Genomic DNA, 21,618 nt, shown 5'->3' with positions numbered 1-21,618 from the left:
TGAAGAGTCTAAAACTAGAAATTCTTCGTTCCTAATATTAAATTCCTTCACATTAAGTAGAGTTTTGTATATTTTACATGTGCAGTCAAGATAGTCACCAGTTTCTTGACAAAACCTAGTAGTGAAAATAAAATCATTTGCTTTAAATGAACCATCCATTTTTCAGTAATCATTAAGGCAACAAACTAGATTGCCACTGTCATCATGCATTTGTATAACTAAAGTGCCATGATCTAGAAGGGAACAACAGTAGTTTTTAAATATTGACAGGTTTCCGAAATGCTCAGAAATATCCGTTACAGTGTCTTTATTAGAAATGCCAACTTTTTTCTCTAATTCTGATCTACAAATATTTATTGGCTATAAATACTTTATGGTCTTTCTTTTTTTCAAAACTGGTTCTGACGTTTCAACAGTGGTTTCATTGCATTCATTTAACTCTGGAGAATACTTCTTATAAAAGGAAAATAAGTTAACATAATCTTTTTTCAAAAAGAGCTGAATCGTTTTGTTTCTTAATGATGTACCCAAAGAAACGTTGCCTGATTCAACAAAATTAGATTCATAACGTGCTGATTTAACAAATAAATCTGGCTTTGCTTTGATGTTTCCAGACAAGCAATTCAAAACAAATGACTGCTGTAGAAGAGTACCATTCACAACTGCTGGTACTGTTATTATATCTTTTGAACAACGACTTTTGGTCACAAGTTGATTTATTTTAAAGTCATAAACTAGTTTCAGTAAACTTTCATGTAAATCCTGCGGTTTCGTTTTAAAAAACATCTTTTCAGGCTTGTCTACAGATGCTTTTGATTTGAATGGCGGAAAAAGTACTACGAAAGACAGTAGTTAAACACTATCACAATTTTCATTGTCATTCAGTTCATTTACATATGATGGCAAAATTTTATCAACACAATGACTAAATATTGTATCTGGGCGATTCCTTTTTATATTATGTTTATTTTCATCGATTTTCATTTGATTTATATCTTCCAATGTAATAACTTGATGCAACAAAGCATTATCATCTGCAACATTAAAATGCTCCTTAAGGAAAAATAAGTACTTCTGTTCCATGAATCCACTGTAAACTCCAGATTCAACATACCTTACATAATAAAATTCATTGTCTTCAATTTTATTTTTAAAAACTGAACATACAAAGGTTCCAGTTGTTATGTGCAGATAATCTACTAGCTTCTTGTTCTTATTTCAAAAAAAAGATTGCTTATTTGATGTAACAAAAACCTTTTCTGCTAAATTTGTAATACAAGATTTTGCAATTTTAAAGCGTTTGAACAGTTTGTTAAATTTTCGATCAATATATCTGACCACAATTTATTGTCAACATTAAATTGAACATTCTCATTTGATTTTCTTCTTTTCCGCATTCCTTTGTTTAAAGTTGTTCCTGCGAAGTATGTATTGCACAACTCTGGTCTAGATGTAGAGACAAACACATTATTTTCATTATAACTAGCTACAGTATATATATCTTTAGGAGTAGGACTATAGTCAGCAGCAGTATTAAACTGTACAGTTGGACACTTTCACTTATCATTTTCCCAGTTTTCACCTAAATATTTTCTTTTAAATAAGAAGTTATTTTTATTTTTTTCATAATCAGAAGGACGACGTATACTTAGCGATTCCAGGTATTTGTAGTGTTCCTCTTTTGTGTAATAACCAGTTGGAATGGAGAAATCTTCATCAAATAAGAGCAGCATCAGTTTGGACCTCTGAAATTAATAATTCAATAATGACAAATAATTTTGTCATTTTCACATAAGGCATATAAGTGATTTTCATATACGATCTTTAAAAGTATACAACTGAATCCTCTTATCTGCAAATGAGCGGGATCGCCAGACCAACTTCAACATTGCGACATATTTGAAACCAATTGAGAAGCAATTTCATGCCCATATCTTGATTTGTTCATATAGTATCAGCAATATGTTCTAATCGAACAAAAGTGTCGACACTTTGAGATAAACAAACAATTGAACATCTGTAATAATGGTAGGAAATGAAAAACACATTGACTTGTTAGATATTAAATAAAATTTCAAGATAAATGAAAATGCTTTATATTACATGAACAAGACAATTTACCAGATGAAGCGGACACATATTCAGATCTGTTGTCTGTTCATTGATCTTCCCATCATGAAGCGTGTTTTCCCATTCATCGATTGTTTTGAATATCTCGCTGTTCTGTGGACACAAATATGTGAGCAGTGCAATCAAAAGTACTAAAACGGCATGCCTTAAATGAATATCTCTTTGGAATGAATATGTTTTACATAAAAATGCATTTAAAAATGTACAAGCGACAACTTCACAACACATTGCCAATTCTTTTCTCGTAACAGTTAAAAAAACACCAATTAACAATTATTAACACATCTGTACAGTTTATACTGAAAATATACAAATGAATACCTACATCATACAAATGTCTCAAAAGATGCAGCTCAAATCTTCTTACAGCTGAAAAACATTCATGGCAGTATTCCCATTGGCATCTATTTGTTCCCTCTATGTGACATACTAAATTGGCACTAAGTTCACCAAGTTAATAAATTTCTTGAAGCATGATGTCCACTTGCAACTGAAAGTTTGTGGAGGTAAACATTTGTATTGTTATTAAATTGCTTATTGAATATATAAAATATATATGATTATAAAAACAATCAATCATATGTTTTTTTAATATACTACTATGGTAGTATTTGAGAAAATGAAAACAAATATCAGAATGGATTAACATCATTTTTTACATTAATTGACTACCTAAATTACAGAGGAAATAAGAGCTGTGTTTGTGAATCACAATGCCCCCTACTGCGTTTTAAAGCCGCACAGCAGCTATTTTAGAAAAAAAGACCTTTGACCTTGAAGGATGACCCTGACCTTTCAACACTCACAATGTGCAGCTCCATGAGATACACATGCATGCCAAATATCAAGTTGCTATCTCAATATTACAAAAGTTATGACCAAGGTTGAAGTTTTGGGACAGACAGACAAACACAATGCCCGCCAGACAGGCCAAAAACAATATACCCCGATCATTTGATCTTGGGGCATACAAATAGAAAATGGTAAATATATGGGATAATAATTTCAACCAAGCACCTTCCTCAAATTACCCTAACCACACACACACACACACACATATATATATATATATATATATATATATATATATATATATATATATAGATATATATATATATATATATATATATATATATATATATATATATATATATATATTTATTTATTTATTTATTTATTTATTTATATATATTTATATATATATATATATATATTGATATATATATAGAACAGTAACAAGGTTAAAATTCCTCTGCTTAAGGAACTTGCCCACTGTTTATTATTAGGCAGGAATATCTCACCGGTCCAGGGTTAAGTTCAACGTCATTTGAAAGAATAAGAAGTTGCTGTGAAGTGTCTACATCTTGTTGGGGCGTCTCGTCAGTGTCTCGTTGGAAAAAGAAATGGGATGGCACATTGACTTGATCTTCATTTGCGGCGTTGTCATCTTGTTGGGGGCGTCTATTCAGTGTCTCGGTGGCAATGGATGTTGGATGGCACGTTGATTTCATATTTCTATAATAGAATAACCCTTCCTTTAATACAATACTTACTAGACAAGCAAGACTATTGCCAAGCAATGTATGTCCCCTACAGGCGCCACCATTATCAGATTTTTTTGATTTTTTTTTCATTATATATATTTGTTGCCATAGCAACCAGAAATTTTGACGTAGGAACAAAATGAAATGACGTACATAATGTCCATATAGCCATATATCCATGTTTCATGAAAAAATATGAAGAACTTTTAAAGTTATCGCAGGATCCAGAAAAAGTGACAGACTCACAGAATGACGGACACACAGAGCGCAAACCATAAGTATTATATGTTTTCATTCAAAATCATAGAGTATATTTACATAACATAAAGCTATACAACAATATGTGATCCATAAAAAAACCGCATTGTAAAGTGTGTCAGGCCTATCAACTTTCCACGATGAATGCTTTCTTATAAAATGGTCGAGCAGGGCATCTTCAGATGAACAGCACACCCTGCAGTTTGGGCAATTGTAGCAAGGGACCTAAAAAAATACCACTCAGCCTGAGGATTCTAAAATTGCACCTAAGTAATATTTGTGAAAAACTCATGGAAATTGAAACAAAACAAAAACATGTACCACAATTGGTTCATACTTTAGAACATCTTTACATTATAATGAATTCAATACAGGCCCAGGACTGGTCCTGAAAAGCTTGCACATGGAAGACTAACATACACCAAAACCCCGCTTAACAGGTTATTGGTGATAAATAATTATACCCGAATTCTAAGAATACCAGCTATTTAGACTAATTTTATAAGGTCCTTTTTGTCGTCTTTAAAGCTTGGTTTTACTGTATTTGTAGAACATCTAAATGACCATACATGAAAGGATGAATGTGTGTTTTAAAGGATCTTCTTGAACAAGTTTTGTTTATCTGACAAGAAAGAATACTTTCAGTCATTGATTTACCTGTTTGTTCTTCTTTTTCGTCATGGTAGGTTTCTCCCTTTTAACCTTACCAGTCTTGACTTCCATCTTCTTGCGTTTCTGAAAAGTTATTATGCTATCGGTCCATATTACCAGTACAAATGCTACAAATTACTACCGGTTATATAATTTGAAAAGCGCATACCTTTGGAGATGATTTGAAATAATGTGAATACATCCCTTTCATTAAATTCATTCTTTTTAATGAAAACATACAATTTGTTTATAGCATTGTGCCATGCTATCAGATCAATTGGCATGCTACACATATAGTGTCATATAAACAGGGCAATCATTGTCTTTCATGCTTGAACCAATTACTATATTATGATACATAAAAATAGGACACAGATGAAACAAACAAACATTCTGCTGATTGATATTAAAATCAAAGTAATGAAAATACCTATGAAAGAAATATTTATGTAACTTGTCAAGGTGGAAAGTGTTAAAAAGTATGGAGCATATTGTCATAAAATTAGTACCAAGCATAAGCCATTCAACTTGTATGCAGGCAGGAAAACAGCCACATCTTCAGTAATGTCAAGGTAAACAAATCCACTGCATCATGACCTTAAAAGCATGAAGAAAAAACAGGATCATTAATGCAGTGTCTGTGAATGCACAATCATGTAAAATTAATATTCATTCAGGCTAAAAATTGCAATCCAGTAAAAAAAGGGAAACTATGTCTGAACTATATTTTTGTTGTCCCGGACGCCCACTAATTCCAATGACCGTCAATATAAAACCAACAAAACGATTAAACCTATTTGACATGAAACTAACAAGAGAGTTACTGCAGTAATAGCATTCATGCAGCAAGTTTAAATATAAAACAAGAGCACCGCATAACGGTTGCGACGCTCGGCTGCAAAAGCTTGTCAGATTATTTTTTTTAAAGGTCACAGTGACCTTGACCTTTGACCTAGTGACCCAAAATGGGTGTGGTGTGTAGAACTCATCAAGGTGCATCTACTTATGAAGTTTCAAAGTTGAAGGTGGAAGCACTTTGATTTTAGAGCCAATGATAAGACGACGAGCAGGCTATGGCAATACCTCGGGTTTTCTCCGAAAACAGCCTCGGTTATAAATATTGTTCGTGTGTCTAAAAATAAAGCAACAATGAGTGCCTTATGTTGGCATATGTTTATGTTGTATGTTATTCCATTTAGAAAGGTGATTTTTATGTAACTAGTTAAGAATGCATTACATTTATGTATATATAGGTAAACAACAGCTGTCACCAAAGGATGACTTATGCCCCCTATAAACGCTTGATAGAAGTTATGAGCTTTTTTCGAAACCTAAACGCAGATTTCGAAACCTAAACGCAGACCCTAAGTTCAAGGTCAAGGTCACAGGGGTCAAAATTTGTGTGCGCATGGAAAGGCTTTGTCAATATACACATGCATGCCAAATATGAAATTGCTATCTGAAGCGACATAGAAGTTATGAAACCTAAACGCAAAGTGTGACAGACAGACAGTCCGATCACTATATGCCCTCCTTCGGCGGCATAAAAAGATGTGCCAGAAATTAATGACTTAAAGGATATAATACATGTAAATGTTAACAAATAGAGTTTTTCAACGAAAGCAAAAACAACAAAACAAAATACACCAAACAAGCTTCCTATTCCTTGATTACATTTATAAATCTGCATTTATTTACTGTGCTTTCCCTATCGGTATTTTATGGCTATTTATTTCACACAGATTTCACTACCAGTAACATGATGATGAATAAAAACAAGAGCACCGCATAGCAGGTGCCAACGCTCCGCTGCGGGTGCAGTTTCTTTTTTTAGAGTTCACAGTGACCTTGACCTTTGGCCTTGTGACCCAAAGAAGGGTGTGACATGTATAACTCATCAAGGTGCAGCTACATATTAAGTTTCAAAGTTATAGGTGGAAGCACATAAAACATTGTGGCATTTCTTTTCCAACTGAAACAATTTACACATGCATGTACATGCAAACAAAAATTTCAACAATAACAAATGCACCAATCAAGCTTTATATACCTTGTTGGCATTTCTTTGCCAACTGAAACAATTTATACATGCATGTACATGCAAACAAAAAATGTCAACAATAACAAATGCACCAATCAAGCTTTATATACCTTGTGTGGCATTTCTTTGCCAGCTGAAACAATTTACACATGTATGTACAGGCATGGCATAAGTGTAAAACCTCATCCACCAAAGTTGACCATTTTGAAAAATAACAACAATTATATAATAATATGCAAAAGACAACAGAAAGGAAATATGTCCTCAAAATAATAACACTAATATTGTCTTATACTAATATTTTACTTTCAAAATAGGTTTGGTTGTGGGTTTTTTTTTCAACAAAAAACCCCTAGTTTTAAGAACCAGTAGGACATTTCCACAATGAAACAGTTAAGGTTATCTGAAATTAACGGTATTTTTTACCTTCTTTCCTTATCTTTTGACATTTCTGGTTGCAGACCTCTTAGCTCTGGCTGTGACAACCTGAGAATGAATTGTGTGTGAAAATATGGAAAACAAAATTATATAAACTAACTAGTTTATCTTTTATACAATTACAGAATGTTATGTTCTGATATAACTGAATGGTTATGACATCGAATCTATGGTCTGGCTTTCACACCAAGACATCTGTTGAACTTTTCATGTTTACCACTTAATGACAAACAATGCCTTAGATGATTAAAGGCATTGCTTTAGAAGTATAGGACCTGCAGTCCAACTATTGCCTTACAGCTACCAATAATGAAGGGCATTGTGGTGCTGATCAGGGGCAAAAAGGCGAGGCTTAAAAGAGACATGACATGGTGCCCAGCTTAAGGTTCATGGGGGGATACAATTCATTAAAACTTCGCTTTGGTTTTTCTTCATTCAATGTGGTAAAATATTGTCAAACTATATATCATTTTAAAGCTTAAGACGGATAGAATAACATAAACACATTTTAGACATTCAATATTTGTGTGCTTTATTCATATTTTGGTTTAAAACCAATACATTTTTACACTAATTTACAAAATCTCAATCTAAAGTTAGGAAGGATATGCACTACCTTAAGTTGAATAAATACAAAGCTATATACATATACAAGGTCAAGTTAGCAACATTTCACAGAAAATTATTGTCATAAAACAACAAATGAGTTTTTATTCAACTGCCTTTTTTGGATAAATTTCCTAATCAAAGTTCTAAAAATAACTAAAACGTAACTACTTTTTAAAAATCCAGGTATGGTGGATAATAAGAGTCACAATTTTCAAAGGCTTAACAATTTTGTTATTTACCTCTCAACCAAATTGCAAATTTTAAACCATCTCAAATTGAAATAGATTGCAGACGACATATAAAATTGTAAAGGAATATAAAGAAATTGGCAAACCGATTGATTTTATATTTCGATTCCTTTTACCCATTTTGTGCTCCGTAGAAAAACGTGCAAAACAAATCGGTCGAAACCACGTGCAGTTGTGAGAAAACCGGGTATGTGTATACACATACCTGAGAAAACACATATCTTATTTTGACAGTTGGGTGGCAACTAGTAAAACAACTTTTAACATTAATCAGCAAGAGATCGCACTAAATAACAGAAATGACCACGTAGAGATATCATCACTTACCCTATTTCAAATATTTTCCAGTTGAAAATTGTCCCCCACACGTCTTTTTTAGTTTATTTGTATTGTTTTTCTGGAGCCGAAGTGCATCTCACAGAACATCCATCCAACTTCCGTTGTTTTCACTTTCGTTATTAAAAACTCCGTTTAAAAGAATTATTTCTACTTTTAGAATGTTAAAGCGATGTATTATTATTTATTATCATTATAATAGTATACCGTGATGAATTGAACGGAGTTACGTATCGATCTTTCTGTCAGTCTGTTAGCGTACTATTTTATGCGCAATAATATAAGTAATGTGATTCGACAACGATTGTAAACATTGGTGAAATGCTTCTTACATAGTTATTCTTTTGAGTGTTTATGAGGTCTGATCGTGCAGTTTGCAAACATCAACGGAAAGAGTACAATCCAATGCATTTGTCATCGTCAACCGTTTGGAATGTCAATTAGGCGATGAGTGAGTTTTTAGCATGTTTCTTTCTATTTTATTAATTTAAAAATGGCTGCCCCCATGGTGATGAAATGACATGTGTGCGAGTTTTGATATTTCTAGATATGTTAACTTTTTTTACTATTTAAGCGTAACTTGCCCTCGTCAATGTCGATGTTAATCACTAGTCATATAATTTTCCGCCGAAATACGTGGAATAAACATGATTCAGATTTTTGAAAATAATGTATATTTTATTGTTAAAATCGCTTTGTATTTTGATTGATTTTGTGGATGTTATGATACGCTGATGTACAAAATTGGTAGCAGTTTGAAGGAAAAACATCCTTTAAAGCATATATGTATACATTTTCAATGTGGCACTCTTCCTTTAGTCAAATTTGAGTTCAATGCTAGGGGTCCCACATTTTTCAAATTGAAGCCTCTACATGAACCTTAACGGCTCTAGACATAACATTAAGTTATAGGCTCTAACAAGCCATATGAGCAATCAATACTGGATCGCAATCACTTTATAAATGTTCATTAAGAATGGTGAAATATCTGTACGATTAAATGCATAGCAAAGTTACAGTTATTTTATGTGTCTGAGGCTTAATGTCCCTGGGAACTTGTACTTCACTTGCATCCACCTTTTCTTGAATCTCTGGTTGAGCTCCCTACAATTTATTTAACCATAATACAGGTATTATACTTTTTTTAAACGGCTAATTTTATTCAAAAATATAAAAATTACAGCAAAATCAAATTGTTATGAATATTTGTAGGTTGAAGCGCTTTGATTTTAGAGCCAATGTTAAGGTTTAAGCACGACGCGGAATTGCAGTTTTGTGCATAAATCACATTTGCTTATGGCTCATAAATGCAGTCCACTTTGTTGTAGCACTAAACTCACAGTCTGCACAATATCCGAAAAGAGTGCTATGGTGCTGACATGCTCCTGAACCGGTACGTCCGTGGCTGAGAGTGCTGGCCATTCTGTAGGATCTTGAACAGCAGCCTACACACACAGCTGGTTTGGCAGGTCGTCCTGTATGGATGCTAAACACCTCCTAGCCCCTTCAGCACTCAGATGTAGTCCATCATGAGACAAATACAGGGACTTCTTTAAATTAAATTTTGATTATAGATAATTACCGTACCATTTTTTTTAAACATAACTAAGATATTAAAGCAGCAAATTCAATGAACTGGTTTCCCTCAACGAATGAAAAAATACTTTAGTTTCATTCAATTAAAGTGAACAACTCTGAACTGACCAAAATGATCATGCTGACGAAACTTATGCCAGAACTACTAAAAAAATGATAATACATGTTTATTTTTTAATTTCATTAACTTCCATATTACAGCGCAGACAGATATCTTTAATAATGGGGCTTTAAGTCTAGAGCTGAAACCAACAAAACGTGCAAGTGTACCACCACAAAGTAATACATCTATTTTAAAATTCATGATATTTCATGTAAAAGTTATTTAGAAACCAGTTATTGCAACAAAACTGCTCAATGAGTTAATTTTCACCAATAAAGGGGGCATATCTCTTGAGCAAAGAAGGATGTCTGAACAGATTTTGGGATATGTCCACCGCAGAATAATCAATGATGCATATATTTATTTTAAGTTTCATGATGATGAAATTCCATGCAACAATTGCTGAGAAACCTCCTGTTTCACTCTAGATCTTTCCCTATACCTGTTTAGTTGCTCCATAGTCCATGTATCTCACTGAAGGCACATGGTGACTCACTCAGTTCCCACAGCATGCTGTTTGCGCTCCTTATCCACTGGCAGTAGTTCCTCACATGTGCCCTTGAGAGTGGCCATCGGGGAAACATTCTCACGTCAAAATCACGTGGAAGAATCTCGCAAAGCACCACGTTAATTTCAGTGCACACACTTAATACTACATCAAGGATCTCTGTCACACAACTAAAATAACAATCAAATTCATTGAATTGATATACCTTGCCAATATGCTTCTGGACACAAAAGTGTTATATTTGACACTAAAGAAGCATTTTTTAAGATACAAAGGGCCATAACTCTGTTATTTACAGATGGTGTACAATGCCATTTGGCGTGCATCATCCTCTTATCCATATATATATTCATACCAAGTTTCAATGAAATCCGCCAAAGCACTTCCAAGATATGGCTCCGGACACAAAAGTGCTGGACGGACAGATGGAAAGACGGACGGACAGACAACACCAAAACAATATCCCTCCGCATATGGCGAGGGATAATAAGGTAATGGTATTAGTTGCTCATTGTATTATCTTCCCATCACAAACAATTATTAACAAGAGATGTGTTTGTCAGAAACACAATGCCCCCTATTGCGCCGCTTTGAATTTTTTTTTAAAACCTTTAACCTTGAAGGATGACCTTGACCTTGAACTTCTACCACTCAAAATGTGCAGCTGCATGAGATACACATGCATGCCAAATATCAAGTTGCTATCTTCAATATTGAAAAAGTTATGGCCAATGTTAAAGTTTTCGGACGGACAGATGCCAAATATTTGACATTTGACCTTGAAGGATGACCTTGACCTTTCACCATTCAAAATGTTCAGCTCCATCAGGTACACATGCATGCCAAATATCAAGTTTCTATCTTCAATAATGCAAAAGTTATGGCCAACGTTACAGGTTTTTTTCCGACGGACGGACAGACTGACATACACACATACTGACTGACGGACAGTTCAACTTCGGTATGCCACCCTACCGAGGGCATATAAGTTACAAACAACTACAAAAATATTTAAAAAACTAACTTATTTTATTTCATTAAAATGCCAATCCAAAAAAATCTAATAAGAAAATGATATTAAGTTAATCAAGCTCATTTTTGACGATGCTGGAACAGCATCGTCTAAGGTATGATAACCATCAAAAAAAAATTCACAATGGCGACCTATGTAAAAGACCGAGCAAGTCCGATTGAGATAACTCGATTTTTCAGTTACTTTCCTTGGGCATACGCCACTGCGTAGGAGATTGCTCGTTGATTCTCCTAGCAGAGTTGTCGTTCGTGTTTCAACATTCAACAATGGCGGCCCCCATGAAAGTCTCGATTCAAAACTTTCTTACTGCATAAATTGGCTTGTTTCGCTATTTAGAAGCTGTCATATATGATATATGAATTATTTATTCACTAAATCTCCGCTAATGACAACAATGGATTGAATTCGAAGGATATATTCGATGTGAACGGATCACTTTCTACAACAATAACTTCGCCCATGAGAGACTTGATAACACTCGTGTCAAAACTTTCTTACAGCTTAAATTGGCTTGTTTCGGTATTTAGTAATGCAACAATTAATGGAATTCGAAGGATATATTCAATGTGAAATAAAGCTCTTTCTGGATCTCGACAGATTGCCAAGGCAAAACTGGCATACTGATGATACTGGTATTTTTAATTATCAATTTAAGTCATATTTTGCTTTATAAATTTTGTTCGAGCATTTTGCGACTTATTGAATGGCTATGATACCCTATATCAACAGCTCATATGGCATTTGCATATCACCAAGCTGTCCTGAAATACAACATTGATTACAAACTCTTAACTCAAATTACTGGTTTGTATGAATTATTTCTTCTTTCTATTTAAGTAGTTGATATCATAGTCCAAATAATTAGACGTAATTTACCGTTCAGTCCATGTATATCGACCTCATATTTATTGGAGTAGATATTATGTTAAAGGGGCCTTTTCACAGATTTTAACATGTTTTGAAGTTAGTCATTAAATGCTTTATATTGATAAATGTAAACATTGGATCTTAAAAGCTCAAGTTAAAATCCAGAATAAAATTCTTTTTAAAAAAGTAGTCCGCCACAGGGCTTGAACCAGTGACCCCCTTAGTCCTGGAGTAAAAACGCATTAGCCTGCTCGGCTTTTCTGCCAAGTATAAATGGTTGACGTATTTTATACCTAATATAAGCAATCTTCGTAGTTTCACACAATTAAAGAACAACAACATAACTCTCCAAATTATTCAATCGTTTCGCGTTGCAACGCTTTATAATTTTTAAATCGTTAAAAGATGCATATAATCGCTATATTAGACCATGGTAAATGTTCAGTAGTACTGTTTCCTAAACATAACATAACTTAAACAAAAATTTGCGAATCCGATACAACTTTTTTCAATTTTTGTCAATTTACCAAAACTTGAAAAGATCTCTTTAAAGTTAAATGAACTGTATCCCAGTAAAAGAGACATTAAGGCGATTGTGGCCAGTTTAGATCCAGTTCAGCCTGCAGTTGCTTGAAAGCTGTTTGCTTAAGAGCGGTTTTCTGACAATGACAAATAGTTTAATTGGACACTGATTAGACTGCCCTTTTCCTGTGACCTGGCTAATTAAATTCAGAAGCCTGGTAACAGTTGAACGTTAATGTTACCAATGTGTCAGACCAGGGCCTGGATTTTGAAATCTAGGACACGCATGGTCAGAAGATGTCATTTAAGATTATACATTTTTTCAAACATATACAAATGCATAAAAATATAAATAGTAAAATGCACTAAGTCAGAAGGCATTTGACTTCGGCTGGTGCCTTGGCACACCAGGTGTTTCGGTTGCAATAGTTTGATGGACTCACTACTTGGATGTGTAGTTACATTATTTACAGTATATCAAACAGTATTTAGCATGAACCAATAATTTTTTAAAACATAACAAATTATTGATGTAAAATGCTTGAAGGAATAATATTTAAGGTTTAAGAAGGCATTTTCTTTTTGTTTTAAAGGATATCTTTGAAAATTATATTTTTTATGAATTTTTTGGCAACAAGGGGTAACGCATTTTTAAAAAATGTAATTAATTTTCGACAAAAAAATGGTACCATGAGTAGCATGAAAAAATTTTTGTAAACATTTGTAATTGATGAAAAATGATTGCAAAAATAATATCTAGGGTCTAATAAAGCATTTTTTATTTTATTTTAATAGGTTACTCTTAAAATTCTATTTTTCATGATTTTTTTTTTTGCAACAAGGGGTTATGAAATTTAGAAAATGTTACTGGATTTTTAGACCAAAACTGGTACTATGATAATACTATAATGCACTTCGCCAAAACATTTAAAATTATATTGTTTATTCTTGAAAATGTTTTTCCCCTATTCACAAAAAATAACACTTTTGATAAGAAAATTCATATATTATGATGTTTACTTTTATTTTCAAGCATAATGCCTCTTTTTAGTCGTATTCAGCCACAAGTTCTTGTCAGCCACTTAAGGGTAATATGTTGCCTTTCTTTTACTAAATGTAAAATAATTCTACGCTTTGAGACATTCATAAAATATTTTATGTCTTTACAACACCGACAGGCTAATAACTTTATATATCAAGTACTTCCATACTAACAGGACCATTCTAGGCGGGCAAATTAGCAACCTTGATTTGTTCATATCTTCCTATCAATCTGTTATATGTGTTATGAATCATTTGTTCGGAGAACATTTAATGTTTGTTATAACTTTTAAATAATTCACTGTTCAAAGTGATATTGTCATTGACCGATAAACCAACATACTGATTAAAAGGGAATATTTTATTAATTATTTGCATTTTATCTTACATGAGAAATATTTGCCTAAATGTTTTTCAAACTATAGAGAAATCTATATACAATTAATAATTGACGACGTTTATCAAAAAAACATTTATGAAATGAAAGTTTAAAGATAAAAATAAATAATGCAAGTTTTTGTCAGATATTCGTAATAATTTCCATTATAATTGAGTTTCTGAGCAATGTGGATGAATGAATATATCGGATAAAACGAACACATGTCTACACTTGAATTATGATTTATTTTTCAATATTGTTTGCACTTAAGTTTAGCCTTTATGCTTTTTTTTAGCATTTATAGACAGTGTCCCTCCCCAAAATCAAGGAATTATTACTTTTCATTCATTTGTGTAATGGTATACTATAATTTTGTGGTAGAATATTTGAGAAAAACATTAGAAACGAAACTTGTCAGTGATGAAATTTTCCATATGGTTATGGAAATTACCGATCGTCGGTTTCTGAAAAACAATACGTCACGGTTTCCAAAAATATGATGGTTGTGCCCAAAGATTTTGGTGTTAATGAACATTACTGGTTTATATTTTAATAATTTCGATTATCATTTGATTAATATGTAATTTCAAGGCTGATAAACTTGAAATATGCAAGCTATTCTTTCGTTTTGCATATGTCTGTCGATACATCTGTACAATCGGTAATTTCCGTAACCACTCGTAAAATTGTAGCAGACACAAGTTTAAATAAAAAATATTATGTTTTACACTAATATTCTACCTCCTTCTTGCTTAAAACTAATGCATGAATGATTACAAGTAATATTGCATCGTTTTCAGCCAGGAACACTGTCTATGACCGCGAAAAAAAACATAACAAACTTTTTGATTTACGATATTTACTTTATAAATAGCTTGCATGCGGCATGGCATTGCATGTTCCGCAAGATAAATATCTCAACTTTATTTATTGGATGATTTCGGACTGTTTCATCCAATCAGAAAATAGCTTTTAAACGTAATTTAAACCCATGTTTAGCGATATAATTAAGTACCACTTTTTATACACTGCAAAATTGTGACATAACAAGTTGCCTCCCTTGTTGGTTCATTCTACTGTTTTATTATGCCCCCCTTCGAAGAAGAGAGGGTATATTGTTTTGCACATGTCGGTCCGTATGTCTGTCCTACAGATGGTTTCCGGATGATAACTCAAGAATTCTGGATGCCACGTTTATATTCCAATCTTCATAAAATTTGGCCAGAATATAAGTCTCAATGATATCTTGGATCAGTTCGAAAATGGTTACAATTGGTTGAAAAACATAGCTGCTAGGAGGTGGGGCATTTTTCCTTATATTGCTATAGTAAAACATTGTTAACACACGAGAGGTCACATTTATTTACCGATCTTCAATAATTTTGGTCACAATATTTGTCCCAATAATATCTTGTTATCACAGGTGAACGACTTTGGGCCTTTAAGGCCCTCTTGTTTGTTCATCTTACCATTTGAAGAAAAGATATCATTGCACAAATGTATTTTACATTTAGAATGTGTTATGCTGCATTTCTTATGTGGCTTGTTCGGGGTATATTGTTTAGCACATGTCGCTCAGTCCGTCAGTTGGTCCGTCCACCAGATGGTTTCCGGATGATAACTCAAGAACGCTTAGGCCTAGGATCATGAAACTTCATAGGTACATTGATCATGACTCGAAAATGACCAATATTGATTTTGAGGTCACTAGGTCAAAGAGCAAGGTCACGGTGACCCGAAATAGTAAAATGGTTTCCTGATGATAACTCAAAATCGCTTATGCCAAAGATCATGAAACTTCATGTGTACATTGATCATGACACGCAGATGAACACTATTGATTTTGAGGTCACTAGGTCAAAGGTCAAGGTCACGGTGACCCGAAATAGTAAAACGGTTTCCGGATGATAACTCAAGAACGCTTATGCCTAGGATCATGAAACTTCATAGGTACATTGATCATGACTCGCAGATGAAACCTATAGATTTTCAGGTCACTAGGTCAGAGGTCAAGGTCACGGTGACCCGAAATAGTAAAATGGTTTCCGGATGATAACTCAAGAACGCTTATACCTAGGATCATGAAACTTCATAGATACATTGATCATGACTCGCAGATGACCCCTTTTGAGGTCACTAGGTCAAAGGTCACGGTGACCCGAAACAGTTAATTGGTTTCCGGATGATAACTCAAGAACACTTATGCCTAGGATCATGAAACTTCATAGATACATTGATCATGACTCGCAGATGATCCCTATTGAATTTCAGGTCACTAGGTCAAAGGTCAAGGTCACTGTGACCCGAAATAGTAAATGGTTTCCGGATGATAACTCAACAACGTTTATGCCTAGGATCATGAAACTTCATAGGTACATTGATCATAACTTGCAGATGACCCTAATGATTTTCAGGTCACTAGGTCAAAGGTCATGGTCACAGTGACTCAACTTTGAAAAATGGTTTCCGGATGATAACTCAAGAATGCTTACGCCTATGATAATGAAACTTCTTAGGTACATTGATCATGACTCGCAGATGACCCCTATTGACTTTCAGGTCACTAGGTCAAAGGTCAAGGTCACGGTGACTTGACAGAGTAAAATGTTTTCCGGATGATAACACAAGAAAGCTTACGTCTAGGATCATGAAACTTCATAGGTACATTGATCATGACTCGCAAATGACCCCTATTGATTTTCAGGTCACTAGGTCAAAGGTCAAGGTCTGAGTTTCAAAAAACGTATTCACACAATGGCTGCCACTACAACTGACAGCCCATATGGGGTGCATGCATGTTTTACAAACAGCCCTTGTTTCAAACATGTTTTCATTTAGTATATAATAGTTTGAAAACGTTAATTTTTAATCAGTTATATTCAATTCATTATATGTTTTTAGATCAATGAAACAACTATGCAGTTTCTGTATTGTATTTGACATTTGTCGTGATTCAGTAAATAAATTGCAAAATAAAACGTGTATAATTAACTTTCAACGCGATCATGAGTGTAAAGAAAACGAATTATTTCGAACCTGCCAATTGTAAACGTTGTAGCGACTATGGTATATAAACAGCATAATAGCCATGTGACATCTGAGAAACTCGCTCTTATGCGTGCTTTCTCATTTTGCATATTTAATAAACTTTTCAAACAAAAATTACAGAGTTACATCAGTACACATACTATGTTTGATTATTCATTCGTTTGTTGGATATTGTTTGATGTTTTAAACACATATTAGGTCATATCGCGGAGATTTAGTTAACCTTACCATGTGTTCATAGGCGAACTCACGTATTCAAGTGCTCTTACGACTATGTGATCATACCTACTTTCCGGAATCATCATGAAATTATTGCTGTACTTAACGAACAAATATGCCTAAGCTTATTGAATTAAAGAAAAAAAAAATATCAAAAGATAAAAATTATATGTTCATGCACATGGGCATGTGAAATAACGTCCGTACAGCATCATTAACTTAGGAAAGGAAACAACGAAATATAAATTTTGGTATGATAAACATGTGAAATTAAAGAGCTTGGTGAAATTAAAGAGCATGTCAAGTTTTGAATTTATATGCTAAAACGTTATGTTATAACCCACAAACATTTTACTGTAACATAACGTTTTTTTAAGATAAGTGGTACAGAAAATACACGTCGAATATCTTAAAGATATTTCTTGTTATATTTCATCGATTTTTTTTCGTACCCTACATTTTTCGTACCCAATTTTTTTCGTACCTAATTTTTGCTCGTACCTAATTTTTGTCGTACCCAATTTTTTTTCCTACCCAATTTTTTTTTCGTAACCAAATCTTTTTTCAACCCATTTTTTTTGCATAATTTGTGTACCCAAAATGTTCGTAACCATTATTTCCTACCCAAAAAGTTCGTACCTTCATATACAATTGTGGTGATGTAGATAAAATTAAATAGATGCTTTTATATCAATCCTCTTCAAAAACATCGTCACACCAGTACTGTCAGTACTTTGATTATTCATGCTGCTAAGCAGTCCAGGGTTTCTAGTTAGGGGGTTGGTGTGGACATTCAATAATACAGGCAAATGTAAAAGCATAATGGTGTAGTGGATGTGGTGTCCGCCTAGTGATAGGCAGTTAGGAGGTTCTCATTATCTTCTCCATAAACACCAAGTTCTGGTTCTTCCCAGGAACAGACTCGAGTGTCTCAATAAGCATAGTGCGTTCGATGCAATAAAGCTAAGGTAAATAGGTAAAATAAAAACAAAAACTGAAAATTACTGTTCAACATACCGGTAGAAATCGCTATCCTTGCAGCAAACATCGTTAGAGCCAAGATGCAGGTACAATATGTCGTAACAACCTGACATCAGCTCTTGATGCAGCAGCTTTCTAAAGCCCTTCCGGTCAGACACATACTTTGCACCTGCATAGTAAAATAAGATCTTCAATTTGGAATTGGTTTTCATTTGCAATAATTTTTCTTGAGTTGTCATTTGTTATTGAATATTATGAAAAATAGTCATAATTGCTATGTTCGAGACAAGCAAGCTTATCTTTGTTAATATTTATCTCATTTGTTCTATGTTGCGTCAAATTTCTTGATTTGACATCTTTTTTCCCATTTTTGGTTACAGCAGAAAGCGTTTTTTCTGGATCTATAATACATGTTTTATCAGTGTAATAATATACATGACGTGTACATGTAAATACCATGAAACTGTTAGGGTAAAATATCTTTTTGGGTATTAAAGCAGTATTCAGTGGAGTTTTAAGCATTATTTTAAAAACAAGAGATGTGTTTGTCGAAAACACAATGCCCCCTATTGCGCCGCTGTGAAGCCATCTACATGTATTCAAACTTTGACCTTGAAGGATGACCTTGACCTTTCACCACTCAAAAATGTGCAGCTCCATGAGATACCCATGCATTTTAAATATCTAGTTGCTATCTTCAATATTGCAAATTTTGACCTTTGACCTTGAAGGATGACCTTGACCTTTCATCACTCAAAATGGGCAGCTCCATAAGATACACATGCATGCCAAATATCAAGTTGCTATCTTCAATATTTAAAAAGTTATGGCCAATGTTAAAGTTTTCAGACGGACGGAATATTTGACATTTGACCTTGAAGAATTACCTTGATTTTCACCTTTCACTACTCAAAATGTTTAGCTCCAGGAGATACACATGCATGAAAAATATCAAGTTGCTATCTTCAATATTTAAAAAGTTATGGCCAATGTTAAAGTTTTCGGACGGACGAAATATTTGACATTTGACCTTGAAGAATGACCTTCATCTTTCATCACTCAAAATGTTCAGCTCCAGGAGATACACATGCATGCCAAATATCAAGTTGCTATCATCAATAGTGAACAAGTTATGGCCAATGTTAAAGTTTGGATGGACGGACAGACGCCATATATTAGACATTTGACCTTCACCTTTCACCACTTAAAATGTTCAGCTCCAGGAGATACACATACATGTCAAATATCAAATTGCTATCATCAATAGTGAAAAAGTTATGGCCAATGTTAAAGTTTTCGGACGGATGGACAGATGCCATATATTAGACATTTGACCTTGAAGGATGACATTGACCTTCATCTTTCACCACTCAAAATGCGCAGCTCCATGAGATGCACATGCATGCCAAATATCACGTTGCTATGTTAACTATTGAAAAAGTTATGACCATTAAAGTGTTTGGACGGACGGACAGACTGACAGTTCAACTGCTATATGCCACCCTACCGGGAGCATAAAAACACATTATTTGGTACACAAAGCTTCAAATAAATATTAAAATTAGCAACCTTTTTCCAAAGGGAGCAACAAACACTGCAGTATAAGACAGTAGCTAAAATAATTATGCCAACGCAAAAATCACCAAAAGACTATGGCGGCAATTTATATTGACTATATAAGACAGTAAAAGGGGTAATATAAAGCAGCATGCCACAGAAACATGTTGGGTTTCACACTCAACTATTAACAGTTAAAAATTATTCACCAGATACGGGCAGAAAGTCAATCCTTGTATTTGGAGGACACGCAGACTTCAAACGATGGACATTGGAATCCCCGGCAACAAGAACACGATCATCGCTGCTGCACCAGACATGTTCTTCACCTGAAACAGAATAAACAAAAGGCTTCCCGGCAAAAGACATCGTTCCACGAATTCTGGGGAAGTTTAAAAACTCAAAATACATCACGACAACAAACAAACGCCCGAATTCGAATACAATCCGAACCTGAATTTTCCAAACAACGTTTAGTTTTTAAATAGGTAACGTCACGAAATCAAATTACAAATTCTAAACGAGCACTTTCAAACGATTTAATGTCACGCAACGCGGTTCTCTTAAACTGCAACGTATTCTCTGGTCAACAACAGCTGTTTTATAGTATGTAAGCTTTGGTCAGTATAAAATACTGTCGAGAATAAAATCTCTGGACTCTCTGAAAACCCTTGTCAAGGTTCATGCAAAGTGTAAAAAGGTGTATTCTTCACATAGGAATACTTCAATAAATAGTATGGCAATAAATTCAATTTATAAGTCAATAGCCTCGTGAACACTTGTAGAACATATTACGCTGGTGGAAATGTTTCGGCATATTTTGTTTAATTACAGCGCGTGCTTTCAGTGTATAAGGTCCGCCCACAATTCTTGCAGAATATCCGATTTTCTTCTTTGTTTATATGACAGTTTACTGTATCATGCATGAAATGCACAATTTCCACGAGGATAACATCGAGGTTTGTATCTCCGAAGTAACTGTCAACGATTTTATCCTGGACGAGTACACCTAACGGACCGATTGTGCTAGGTATAAGCCAGTGAAATTATCGATTGATATTGACACGGGGTTATTCACGCGCGACTAATACACAATCGCGCGAATCTTCGCTGCTTGGGGCCATACTCTGATACTAGTCGGCTGACGTGCAATAATCTGGTCCTGACCGGTTTAGAGACTGCAGCGAATGGTTTATCACACCTAATCGAGATAAGAATGTAATTAGGGTGTGCACTGTGTACTCGATTTCATGACATGGGAATTTTAGCAAACAGAATCAGACCGACTGTTTGGGATTTTCAATCGGTCTTTCATGACCTCAATCGGTCTAGGACCGACAAAACCGACAAAAATATGATCCCTGCTTGTATTATATGGCAACCGAAATGCACATTAATTCCTTGAACCACGGTTTAACAGTTTACTATATAGTTGACTTTGAACCCGGGTTCAAAGTGCCGTTTGCACATTAATCCTTAAACCCGGGTTCAAAACTCCGCTGATTGGTT

At 34.2% G+C, this 21,618-nt stretch overlaps 1 protein-coding gene and 2 long non-coding RNA genes across 3 annotated transcripts in view; all 3 read right to left on the bottom strand.

The window, feature by feature from the left end:
- LOC127867883 (uncharacterized) overlaps positions 1-21,618 on the bottom strand; it is a 242,026-nt gene that overhangs the window by 201,804 nt on the left and 18,604 nt on the right. The gene's annotated exons all lie outside the window — the stretch shown is intronic.
- Positions 4,038-5,183, bottom strand: LOC127867891 (uncharacterized). Its single transcript, XR_008043782.1, has 3 exons — positions 5,093-5,183; positions 4,590-4,667; positions 4,038-4,157 (listed from the first exon to the last, which is right to left on the bottom strand). It is a non-coding gene; the product is annotated as an uncharacterized LOC127867891 (long non-coding RNA).
- On the bottom strand, positions 10,482-20,466 carry LOC127867895 (uncharacterized). Its single transcript, XR_008043786.1, has 3 exons — positions 20,319-20,466; positions 18,589-18,721; positions 10,482-10,632 (listed from the first exon to the last, which is right to left on the bottom strand). It is a non-coding gene; the product is annotated as an uncharacterized LOC127867895 (long non-coding RNA).

This window comes from Dreissena polymorpha, chromosome 2 (genome assembly GCF_020536995.1).
Source record: "Dreissena polymorpha isolate Duluth1 chromosome 2, UMN_Dpol_1.0, whole genome shotgun sequence".
In the NCBI taxonomy this organism is placed as follows: domain Eukaryota; kingdom Metazoa; phylum Mollusca; class Bivalvia; order Myida; family Dreissenidae; genus Dreissena; species Dreissena polymorpha.
Note: the sequence above shows the minus strand (reverse complement) of the source record. Positions and strands in the feature narration are given on the sequence as shown.